At 49.0% G+C, this 12741-nt stretch overlaps 1 protein-coding gene across 2 annotated transcripts in view; it reads left to right on the plus strand.

The window, feature by feature from the left end:
• Window positions 1-336: 336 nt before the first annotated feature.
• Window positions 337-12741, plus strand: part of nvy (CBFA2/RUNX1 partner transcriptional co-repressor nervy) — a 177544-nt gene continuing 165139 nt past the window's right edge. The window contains exon 1 of one of the 2 annotated variants that reach the window (XM_070527583.1): window positions 337-472. The gene's annotated coding sequence lies outside the window, so the exon portion shown is untranslated. The remainder of the gene's footprint in view (window positions 473-12741) is intronic. The other variant, XM_070527581.1, reaches the window with a different exon arrangement.

Below are 12741 nucleotides of genomic sequence, written 5' to 3' on the forward strand. Positions count from 1 at the left end.
TTGCATCGGTCGCCGCGCGGCTCGGCGTTTGCCCTCGGCGCAAGCTGGACCCATCATGCTGGACATCGCTGGCAGCCACTCGGACGGCAGTGACCAGTGGCTGAGAGCTCCACCGGCGTTGCAGAACGACACATTCCCTCGACAGTGTTACTAGCACAATTTGATTTTTTTCCTCGACTAACCGGCGCTGGCATACAGGCCATCTCTTCGCAAGCACCGTTAACCGTGGCGCCAACGAATTGACTGCTACGCCATCTCATTCGGATACCGGGAAGTGCTTCCTGTGTGTGTGTGTTTGTGTCCGCCGTTGTTTTGCAAGCCCTTTACGAGCCCGAGGAGTCCGCACGGTTTCGGCCCGTTCCCGAGGCGCCGGCACGTTCCCCTTGGCGGCGTCGGACGAGCCCCGCCGAGTACCCTGCCTGGAGTTCAGGCCGGCGAACCTTTGCTTCCCGCTGCGGACCATGTATTACCGGTACGTCCCACCCATGCCCGTATATACCGCCTCTCGATAGCTGTGGAAGCGACTGACATTGGGGGCTTCCGAGGGACGATGTACTGAGGTACAAGCGGTGTCGTCCTCAGACTGCCGCTTTTGTCGAATAGGCGAGAGACTCCCTTCGAACAGCGTTAAGTTGCGCGCAGGTTTTGCTGCTGCTATTTAGCTGCAGTGGCTTTATACTTATGGCTACTTAATAACTGGCTACCCCGTAGACGTAGCTGACAGGACGGCATAGTTAAGCGAGAAAACAAAGCCAGGAAAACTTAGAAGAAAAAAAAAACGACTTAGACATGACTGCAGAGTGTCATGACTGATGTAGCTTAGAAGAACTCTTTGTTGGCCGAGTTGGTGCATATTAGCAAACAGTTTCATAACTGCGCGAACAAACGACCACAGAGACGCAGCACAGAAGGACTGCGCCTGTCCGTGTGTGCTCTCTCTCTGTGGTCGTTTGTTTGCGCAGTTATAAAACTGTTTGCTAATGATAACTGACAAATTGATACAGCCTAAAGACTGAACAGAAAACGAAGTACCGAAGTACTGATAAAGGAAGCGACATTTTTTGGGGTGTCTCAGATATTTACTACACATTTGTTTTGTATCCGAGGTGGAGATCGACTATACGATCGGTGCATGTCTTAATTATTTTTTTTTTTACGCTTACCCCAGAAATAATTCGTATTTACATTCTGATATTGTCTCTGACCCGGGAGGCCCTATTGTGAAACGTTTCTTTTTTTTATTCTTTCGTTTTTCATTCTTCTTACCCTTCATGGTCTGCACGAAGCCACGCCCACTCTGTCGGATCGCTGACTAGGCGGGTCAGATAAGAAGCGAGTAAAATAGGGGGAACATGCAATTTACAGTATATGACCCTAGATAGGAATTAACGGTAATTCACTGTCGGTACAATTACCTGTAACTGAATTTGGAAGGAAATCGTTTTGTGTTTGTGCGAGTTTGTTGCTCATCCATTCAGCGATACTGCAGCAATCAAAAGGACAGTTTCTTACAGTTCTGCTAGCCCAATTATAAGCGTAGCAGTTCACAGTAAGAACACCTAATTAAAACCTCCTACATTTATTTTCAGCCATAATATATGACACAAGAATTGGTCTTCCTTAACAAATACGTTCTTCGGCGGGAACGATCACCGCACGTGACCGTCCACTATCATCCCATGTGTAGCTAATCGAAACACGCAATAGTGCACTCGCGAGGTCGTCGGGGGCAATTTTCATGCAGCTATTTCCTCGCGGAGATTTGCGAGCACCGGCTCACATGCGGACGCGCTGTCATACAGTTTGCGTCGTGTGCGAGCGACCGCCACATGCAGATGCGTTCTGCTCTCCAGAAGGTTGCTTTGAGGCAGCGCGAACGCGGCCACATAGAAGACGGATTGCGACGGCTGTTTCGGCCTTTTTGTCTTGTGCGATTGAGGAGGTGGCACCACGACAACGGCTTAACGGAACCGAACGCGCACGGACACAGCAAACGCTGTTTCGAGCTCGCGACTGCCGCTGCACTTTTAAAGAGGAGATAAGCGCAAGAACTCGGGGCATTTATTGCCTATCCCATGACTTGCAGGAAATACACGACGACAACGAAAAGCAAACATGCCCGATTGCGCGACTTACGGGAAACCATTCAACGTCATATGCCGCAACTGGGCGTTAAAGCGAGAAAAACTCCTCAAACCAGATGCGCCTTTTCTGCGATTCGGAGCAGCTGTCCTTGTTCGCTCGATCGTTTCTTCGGCGCTCACCGGGTGCGCGCGATTTGCCCTGCGGCAAATTGCGCCGCCCGCACGCGGAGTCCTCTGGAATTGCGATGCACTGCACTTTTGACGTTGCGGGAGGGGCGAGGCTAAAAATTCCAACCATCATTGCGAGAGAAAGCGAGCGAAAAAGAAATGGTCAAGACGGGAATTGAACATAGCGCGCTCCTTCCCTCCGTTCGCGGCCCCCTTTTTTTAACGTGTGAAAAGAAATGTAATGAGTTGGGGAGGGAGCGGCGGGTAGTAAGGCGAGCACGGGGCTCAATCAGCAGAGCGTGTTGAGGCAGCCCGCTGCGGTTGTTGGCTCGGTCCAGACGCGCGGGCCGGGGCGTGCACCGCCGATCGGCGTTCCGCGTTGCGGCCCCGAGAGACGCCCGCTGGGCGGCCGTGCCGCGCTTTGACACGCGGCGAAATTCCCACGTTTAAGGCGCGGGGGCGCGCGCGAGGCATTCGAAAAAGAAATAAGGCCCGCCGCGTGCGGGCTGCTCATAAAGCGGCGTTCTTCGTTGTCTCTGCCGTGCTGCGGTGGCGCGAAGCGCTTGATATGCTGCCGCCTGCGCGGGGCGACCGCCGCCCGATGAGTCGCTCGCGCGCGCCGATGCAAATCGCTTCGCACGCACCGTCGCGCGCGAAAGTGTTCTGGGCGCGATGAACGCTTTCGGTCAGATTATCGTTCGTCTTCCTTGGAGGCTTCGGCGTTGCGGAAAAAAATTATGAAGAATTGAAAGAGCGAACAAAGGCGGAAAGCACCCCCGCAGCTTAATCTAAGCAGAATCGTGCGTATCGATGCTTCGTGTCTCATTCGTTCTTAAATCGAACTCAAAAGTGCGCCGAATAAATGTAATCCCCGGCGCTCTCCGCTCAAGCATTCAAGTATTCCCCGAACTTGCCCTGCTGAGCTCGCGCATGACGAACCACCGCCGTGTTGACGTGGTTTCTCGAAAAGAGTTCGGGCAGCGCAACAGCCCTTACCCAACTTTCCGAATATGTGCTAAGCTTATTTCGTTATTAGTTCGTAACGTGATTACAGTGTGCAGGCAAACTCTTCCCGCTGTAGTCTGCGAACATTTGTCATTGGCGGTTTAAGCAGAACAGCGATGCTTTGCACTCACTGTATATAGGCCACGCTTCACAGAATTTTCTTAGCATCCCTGCGTTGTGATTGCACGAATAACAAGAGCATTTGAAATAGCCGCCGTAGAGCGATGACGTCGTGTGAACTCAAAAATTATCTGCATTTGTGATCTCGGAACGTACATTGACTACGTGCCATGGTTTCGACCGACTCCCGTTGTTGGTGTCATCGCAATACGTCAGCTGCTGATTGAACCGCTGAGCTCAGTATAATACCTCTGTCACACGGCACGTGCAGTGTCATTCACAGTAAATGACACCCGCCGTGGTTGCTCAGTGGCTATGGTGTTGGGCTGCTGAGCACGAGGTCGCGGGATCGAATCCCGGCCACGGCGGCCGCATTTCGATGGGGGCGAAATGCGAAAACACCCGTGTGCTTAGATTTAGGTGCACGTTAAAGAACCCCAGGTGGTCAAAATTTCCGGAGTCCTCCACTACGGCGTGCCTCATAATCAGAAAGTGGTTTTGGCACGTAAAACCCCAAATATTATTATTACAGTAAATGACATTCATACCGAATGTCATTGCGGTCTTGCATTCCCTGTCTACACGGGTATACAAAATTAAATTCGCAATTGATAGTGATGTTTATCGGCACTTCGCGCACGCAGGCACTCGGCAATCGACATGCATACTTTCAGGTTGCGCCTCGCCCTGCGCAAATCGGTGAGGTGGTCGTCCCAGACTTTCAGCAGCGCGCGCGTCTCGTCGTCGGTCCAGTGCGCTTTCCGCTCCTCATTCTCCGCGGACGAAGCTGTAGAGCTGGCTTCCGTATTTGTTGGCACCACTTTGCGCGGCACCACTTTGAAAACAATATGCAGAAATGAAAAAAAAAAAACAGCAGACGAACGTTTGTAAACATGGCCGACAAGAGGTGCTAGCGTCCAGTCGGAGACAGGGAACGAGAATATAGCTGCACAAACTACTTCAACTATCGCGCAATACGTAATGAAATTATTAAAATGTTCATAACAGCAATTTTTTTGCTGTTATTATTTTGCATAATAACAATTTTTTGCCAAGCCTTGTCGTCGAGATTACACAAGTCGCGCTTGCATGAGTTCGGGAAACTCATTCAATGGGCGAATGCCATTAGCTGTGAATGTCACTCACTATGTCCGTGTAAAAGCAACAAAAATGACATTAAGACGTAATCTCATTCGATGCGAATGACATTACACGTGCTGTGTGACAGGGGTATAAGATGCAGAGGTCGTGTGCACAAAAAGCTGTTAGGCCAGAATGGCGCGCAAGGGCAAATTCCAGCCAATCTTGATACTGGGCATATTATTAGTGAAGGAGGCGATCCAATGGCGAATATAACTTAAGAACGAAAAGCTTTGTGAATTTGCCCCCACAGCACGGCATTCAGCAACTCATCCTGTCGGATCTAAACAAAGTCCTAATGGGGCGCCGTTTGAGCCATACAAGTAATTTAGCATAGCAATACGATTTTCGTGCATGTCCCGCAAATGCGCATATTCGCAGTTTTTTGAGATCCAGTCAGCTCACCCCAATACTATAGCCTGCATTGTCCAAACTTATGCTTTTCGTTAAGTTGACGGTCGCGCGGTTTCTCATCGCGCATGTATGCGCCCGACATTAATACCAGTCTCGTTCGGACAAGCGTGACCGTGGCTTCTCATGATCTTTTACCATACTTTCTCGCATTATTATATCGCATTCACCTTTTGATTTGAGCCTTTTAAATTGATTTAGATTAGATGTCGCAATCATAGCCGAGGAGAAGAATCCAACAATTCGGCTTTTGCTGGAATACTCACTCATCCAAACCACGAACGACAATATCAATGGGACAGATTTGAATTTATCTGCTATCTGATTTCTTTCATTACGTCATATCTTGGCATAAAGGTGACAACCGGCTCGTGTTCCACTTTTAGCGTACCTAAGGAACTCGTACAGGCTCCGTTTGCGCATTTTATTAAATTTTGCTCGACAGTTATGAGTTACGTATCATGATATCCCCGTAACGTCACGGTTCCTTGTAGTTTCGCGCTGGAAGCTTCGGAAGCGAAAATAAAGCTAAGGATAAATTTGCCCACTTGCAGGGGCGCAAAGTGACAACAGTTCACAGTGGCGTTAAAGTGAAGACCAACCTTGAGCACTGTTTATATAGTAAACATTAGTTCGGTTGTATCACTATGGTTGCTATCGTATCGGTACATTGCAATGCAGCTGCTTAGCGCAGTAATTAACTCGGGGCTGCTGAGTCCTAATTTTAGAAAGCGTAAGTTTCGACCTGATCCTTTTATCAGTAGTAATCACCCCCCCCTCTCTCTCTCTCACACACACACACACACACACACACACACACACACACACACACACACACACACACACACACGCACGCACACGCGCGCGCGCACACACACACACACACACACACACACACACACACACACACACACACACACACACATTTCCTTCAGATAAATTCAGAAGGAGTCCAGAAAGAATAATCCACGCCTACCAGGTCTAAACTGATGTAGTGTTCTATTGATTGTCGTTAAGACACGCCAACCAGATGTATACAGCTTTACGGAATAAGCAAATGTTAGCAAACGTTTTGTTGTCATTACTCGCGACGCTGAGAGGCATGATGACCTATCGGTCAAATCCGCTGGTTTGGGGGGTCTGTGCGCAGTAGACGCGTCGTATACGTCACTCTAGCACTTCGTGAAGCGCATCCTTTACTCGTTCGCGTACTCGGCAGCGACATTGAGCAGACCGCCGCTCAGGAATTCAATAAAACCCGTAATTTTCCCCACCTCCATCCTTCAGCATGACGCATTGTCATGCTCTCGCTGTGAAGTTTGCGTAGTCGTTTGATATCGGCCGGCCGGCCGGCAGCAGGCATTGGTGGCAGTTTGCCTGGAGAAAGCCACGAACATCTGCGTCTGCTCGTTCGCTCTCCCTCCTGTTTCCCCCCTCTCCATTTTCCTTTTGCTATGTTATATATAAGCGCCCCTCCCCCAGGCCTTTTGCCTGTGCCGCTTGTGATCGTGTGTTTTTTGTTTTGTTTTGCGTCTATGACGGGCGCTTCCCTTGGGCGCAGATGGCTGCCTTCCGCCTGGTCGCTCTTGTACCCGCTGCTTCCTGTTCCACGGCGCGCTGCCCTCCGCTTCGTGTTGCCCCTTTCTCCCCTGTTTCGCCATTCGTTCTTTGAGCAACTGCGCGTCTCTTTGTTTTTGGCTAGCCCTGCAGCACCTGCGCAACCTTCTAGCCGAAGCAGCCTTTCGCTAGAAGACGTCAATAAAGCTTGTGGTGCGCACGCTCCCCTGCCCTCTCGTTATCTCTTTGTCATCTGGTGCATCTTGATTTCGTGCGCTACCTGCGCGAGCCTTCAGCGCTTTGCTCGCATCATACGTGAGCGGAAGTATAGGGGAAGACGCGCTGGGGGCGAAGAAGCCCCGAGAATCGGGCGCCGTACGTATCCGGGACCGATCAGTGTGAGCGGACAATGACCGAACCGACTGAACCAGCCGGAAGAAATTACGCATATGTCGCTGCGTCGCGCCGCCGCGCTGGAACTCCAAGTCACGCAAAAGGGAATGTCTCCCAGAAGGTGATCAATCTAGAATACCGCCGTCATTGGAACACAGTTCTTCGCGACTTGGAAGCCCGGGTACCGACTGTGTTACCTTGCCCAGAAAGGTCGAAATGGATGGAAGCCCGCTGCAACTACCGAGTCCCTGCTTTTGGGCGCTGTAGTATCCTATGGGAAAGCCCTGAACCATCTTGTCGTCCAAGAGTCGTACCAGACCGGTGCATTTATCGGATGGTGGTATAGTGCGTAATTGGGCTTGGCTGGTCGCTTCGAGCTAAACAAGCCCACTAAAGACAATTCACAGGCTCCTGGTTTTAGCTGCATATTTAGATTCAAAAGCTGCTAAGCCGTTAAGTTTTAAAACCTTTAAGTTTTAATTGAACAGGCTTGTCTCCACTTCCTTCTATTCAATCATGTGAAGGCTACTCGAAAAAAAATTGTTTTTAGAGCTGGTGCCCAACGCCTGCTTTTTTTTCTTTTTATGAAGCAACAAACTATGGAGCACTTTAGCTCACGTAATGTATATAGGTAATAAACGATACGAAAATAATATAAACAAAACGATGTCCTACATTCAGCCAACTCTGAGTGTTTATTAACTTCAAAGCGCTTGACATGCAAACAAAGTTGCCCAGATAGTCCTTCTGATAGGTGTTTGTAAGATACGGCAACGAACGCATAAATAACGCTGTGGATAAAGGAAGCCTGCGCAACAGAGAAATTGAAATGAAAGAGGCGACACCAGAGACAGCGTAAAACATAGTGGAAAAAATGCGAAGCATTTGTAAAGTTACTATGATGGAATGCCGGGCGATTTGGTATTACATGCTGACCAACAGCGCGAAATACAAAAGACGAACATGATAGGCGGCGATAGAGGCGCTGTTTTGACACAGCGCCCGTGCTGTACCGGCCGTCCCATTCGATTGTCCTTTGTGTGTGGTGCTCTTTCTACAGCATGTACCCACTCGCCCATTATTTCATCTTTGTAAGGGTACTGTACCTATAGAAGGGCCGAATTTTTTGTCCATAAGTGCGCTTTTGCATCGGCCAGTCGCCTTCGCTAATAATATAATGTACCCCGTCAGAATTGGTTCAAATGTGCATGCTCTTACGAACAATCTCTAAAGCGAACGAGTCTTTTGTGAGTATAGGCCAAGGAGCGCAGGGATCAGTTATTTCACCAGCCTTACACAATAATAATGTAACTTTTCAATAACCATCAGCAAGCAATCACGGAAGCAACGCAGACTGCGATGTGCACGCTGACATGCTCTCCAGTATTCTTGGAAACCGATGTGGAGTTGGAGCGACTCCGTGCGGAGTCGTCGGCAGGCCGACCGAAGAAACCGTCGCACAAAGTCCATCCATCATCTAGGAATAGTCAGACGCACGCAGAAGAATATTGAGCGCCGAATGGACAAACTGGAATCTCAACGGTGGGCAAAATCTTGTGAATCCCTAGACCGTAGAAAACCTCTTTCTCTTATATCGAGAACCGTGCGAGACCTACGTGTACTTCCCGAACAACGCTGGCCATTCAACGCCCTGGCGCTTTTCTAACGTCGAGAGGACATCGAGGTAGCAGAAGATTTCTGCAGGGAGATGTGAAGGTCAGTCAACGTACGCAGGCTCCCTTGGCAAGGATAGCATCATGCCGCACTCACGGGATTCACGCATGAGCCTGCCTTTCACCACCGAGTGGCTCCATGCGGCTCTTGCTTTGTGTAATCGGTGGTCGTCGCCTGGACCAGGTGGCATATCGTACCGCATGTTGTGCCACATGTCGTTTTTCTCTCTCTCTCTCTTTGCCTTCTTTCCAGCCCCTATATCCCCCGACCCAGTGCAGGGTAGCAAACCAGAAACTCGCCTCTGGTTGACTTCACTGCCTTTCCTCTTTTTCCCTCTCCCTCTCTCGGTGCACATGGATCAGCGAGCACGAAATGCGTTGCTGGATATATTCAATGAATTCTGGCTGGATGGAAACATTCCTCAAGAATGGGAGATAAGCGCACCACTCCTTAAACATGGCAAGTCGCCACTAAAGCTCACGTCATACCGCCGAATCGCGCTAGTTTGTTGCTTAGGGAAGGTGATGCAACACATGATCCTTGCCAGGTTGGAGTGGTACCTGGAACTCTACGAAGTTTATCGAAACACTATGGCCAGTTTTTTGACGTCTGGTCAGGTCCATTGATAATGTCATCGATCTGGTAACTCAGGTTCAACATCAGATGAGATCTAAACGGTTATCTGTCACCATGTTTCTGGACGTAAAAGGAGCCTATGACAATGTTGCTCGTGGCGCTGTACTTGATGCTCTTGAATCGGTTGGCCTCGGTAGCTGAGTGTACCGGTGGACCCGCATGAAGTTTCTTTTTTTTTTGTGCGGTACGATTACGATCTGACCTATGAACACCACGCACTGTGATGTCCCCCAAGGTGGCGTCATGGGCTACACACTATGCAACCTTGTTCTTGTCGGTCTCATGGAACGCATACCAACTGCTGTCAGATGTAAATTTTTTATTATATGGTATTTATGAGATGTTGCCGCTTTTAATCGGCGCTGGCTATCCCTTTTCACATAGGGATTTTAAAAAAGGAATAAATCATAACAAAAATAGTGACATCATAACAACACGAATTCAAGTAACAAAAGTTCACTAACGTCACACTATAACTGAAAGCCAACTCCCAATGATAATAACACAAAGTCCAATCACGTAAGCAGACTATGTCAATGTACGCCGATGACATCTGCGTGTGAACGTCAGGTGCAACACGTCCACAGGGGCGCAATCGGGGATCGCTGTTCGGAGCACGCGTTCGGTTGCGCCGCGCGCTCCAAACAATGATCCCGGATCTCGCTGCAAGTGCCCGCGAGGCATTAAAAAACCGAGATTTCAATATCGCCGTATGTTAGCGAACAAAGCCTCCAGATTTCACCTGAGAAATGTGCGCTGGTCGCATGTACGTGGAAGCCAGTGACGTTCTTCGCCATAACTATCAGTTGACAAAACCTCTATTACGCCAGGACGCACAGATTCTTAGGAATGATCATTGATCGAGGCCTCAGCTGGAGTCCCCATGTGACCAATCTGAAAAAACGTCTAACGGCTTTTCACACCGTTGCAAACTTCTTCGAGGGAAAATGTGTGGTACGTGAGTACATGCGATGTTGCAACTCTACAGGACGCCGTTTCTCGGGTATCTGGGATGCAGCTTACCTGTACTGAGCAATACGTGCAGAAGTAACATCCGCTCAATCGAGAGTGCTCAGGCGCAGGCACTCAGTTTGTCTTGGATTGCCGCGCTGCACATCAACAGCAGAAACAATTGAGATGGCTCAATATTACCCAGTCACAACTCATATGATATTGGAAGGGCTCAGAGTACACATTAGGCACATACTGCCCGCGCCCCTTTCCACTACGTCGCCGCACTGCCAAAGACCAAACTCGTGCCTCCTTTCGCCCAGAGATATGAGCTTACCGTGACTGCCTCCCTAGATATTATACGCCTGCTGAGAGGCTACTCGCACCTCCTTGGTGTTTGGCTCGTCCACAAGTTCGACTCTAGGTAGCAGGAATTCCAACAGAAGCAGGATTCTCCTTGCTAGCTCTTTAGGAGCTATTGCTGCTCATGCTGCACGAGACAGACAAGGACCATCATCACATTTAGACTGATGGCTCGACAACTGTGGACGGATCTGCTGGAGCTGTGATCTTCCCCGAAAAAGCCATGGTCATTCAGTGTAAAACCTCTCATCGGACAACGTAGACTGCTGCAGAGCTTGCTGCACTTCGCAGCGCAGTTCGCATGATTCATGAGAGAGAGAGAGAGATGAATATAGGAAGGCAGGGATGTTAACCAGTCAAGAGTCTGGTTGGCTACCCATGATTCATGAAGATCTACCACGAAGATGGAGCACATTCACCGATTCAAAGGCAGCCCTGCAATGTCTGCTATCCGCTCTATGTCGTGGACCATCAGACCAACTTGTGCTGGAAATAAGGCAGCTATATCACCAACTAGTAGAAGAAGGACATGAGATCACTTTTCAGTGGTTCCCAGGCCACTGCGGCATCATTACCAACGAACATGGCGAAGAAGCTGCTAAGAGGGCTCACAAAGATGCCGCGAAGGAACCCATCATGCTATCAAGAACCGATGCAACAACAAAGCTGCATCGTTTCTTTCTCGCGCGTGATGGCACACGATCCATGTAGAACAGACCAGGTTTCCGTCGTACTCGACTGCCCCGCCTGGACCCATCCCTCCGACTACGCATTCCATCTTGACTATACCGAATCGAGACAACTGTTCTCTGCCGACTGTGGCTTGGAGTATCCTTTACAAATTCATTTGCTTGCCGCATCGGAATGGCTGACAGTGCTGTCTGCGATAGTTGCGGCAGCGAGGTAACAATCGAACATGTCCTCTGCTATTAGTCCTCGCTACAGCTCCCAGAGACAGTCGCTAGTGACGGCGTTGGCACGCGTCGACGACCAGCCTCTGTCTGAGAAGACAACCTTGGAGTGTCGGCTGATGCCGTCTTCACACCAGAAGCACCAGACGCCGACGAAGGCGCTACTGAAGTTCCTCCGGTCAAGCGACCTGTTTGAACGACTGTGAAACTTCTGCCTTCCTTCCGTGTGTGTGTTCTTTTTCATCTCCCTCTCTTTCTATTTGTTTGCGTGATTTTTCTTTATCTTTCTGTCTGCCCTTACTACTTTTTCCCAACGCTTCGCGAGCCGTTAATAATTTCTTTTTCAAGTCTAGCTTTACGCATGAGATATATTCATGTGTAGTTTATGTAGGCTAATCATGGCTGATTTGCTTTTGCGTGATCAAAGAAAGGGTGCAGTGGTGGTGTAAGTATTCGCATTAGCCACACATCACTCCACCGGCGGGCCCTCTGCCAATGATGCCATACATTATGCCTGTGTAATCATTGCCGCCAATTAATCATGCACTTCATTTTTTTCTTATTTTTTATTCGTTTGTTTGCCTGGACAGCGAAATATAGTGCTTGTGTACTTGCTCTATTATTCGGTTTATGCTTGGTCTATTATTTCGGCATACTTGGTCTATGTATTTGAGGCTCGAGCTAGTTGCCTGAGGTTAAAAACATACCGGAGCAAATATTCGCAATTAGATGAGGCATGCGTATGCCGCAGTAAAAATCTGGAGGCCACTCAGGACATCCTAATGGAATGCGAAGGGATTCACCCAGCGAGACCAATGCGTAACGCAGAACTTTCAGAAGCGCTTGGATTACAAATACATAACTTTATTTGTTTTTATCTTGCATTGTACATTATTTTCACTGTTTCAAAATACCCAGTGATGTAAAATCTTTCCAGTTTTCGTGTTGTGAACGAATCCCTTTGCCTGCTGTCCGCATGGTCCCCAGGTCCCCTCAAGTTGTCTACCACAACTTTTTTTGCCTGGAGGACCCCCAACTTTGTGTTGGAAATAAAGTGAAGTAATTTAAAGTAGACGGAAGTATCAACCGGTCAGCGACCGAGATAAGCAAGAGACATTTAGAGTATTGGTGGAAAATAAGCACGGAAGAGCTGATACGACTGGATCCGTTACAGGCATAGGTAGCGGTACAATGTAGGTACAGAAAATTAAAAAGATTTATACAAGAACGCTACAACGAAGTGCATTGATAGCATACCTGAGTAACTCAAGCAGGCAAGATGACGATTTGTTCCCACCCCGTTTCAAGTGGGATGCTAATAAAGCATC

Source organism: Dermacentor albipictus, chromosome 1, assembly GCF_038994185.2.
Source record: "Dermacentor albipictus isolate Rhodes 1998 colony chromosome 1, USDA_Dalb.pri_finalv2, whole genome shotgun sequence".
NCBI classification, from domain to species: Eukaryota; Metazoa; Arthropoda; class Arachnida; order Ixodida; family Ixodidae; genus Dermacentor; species Dermacentor albipictus.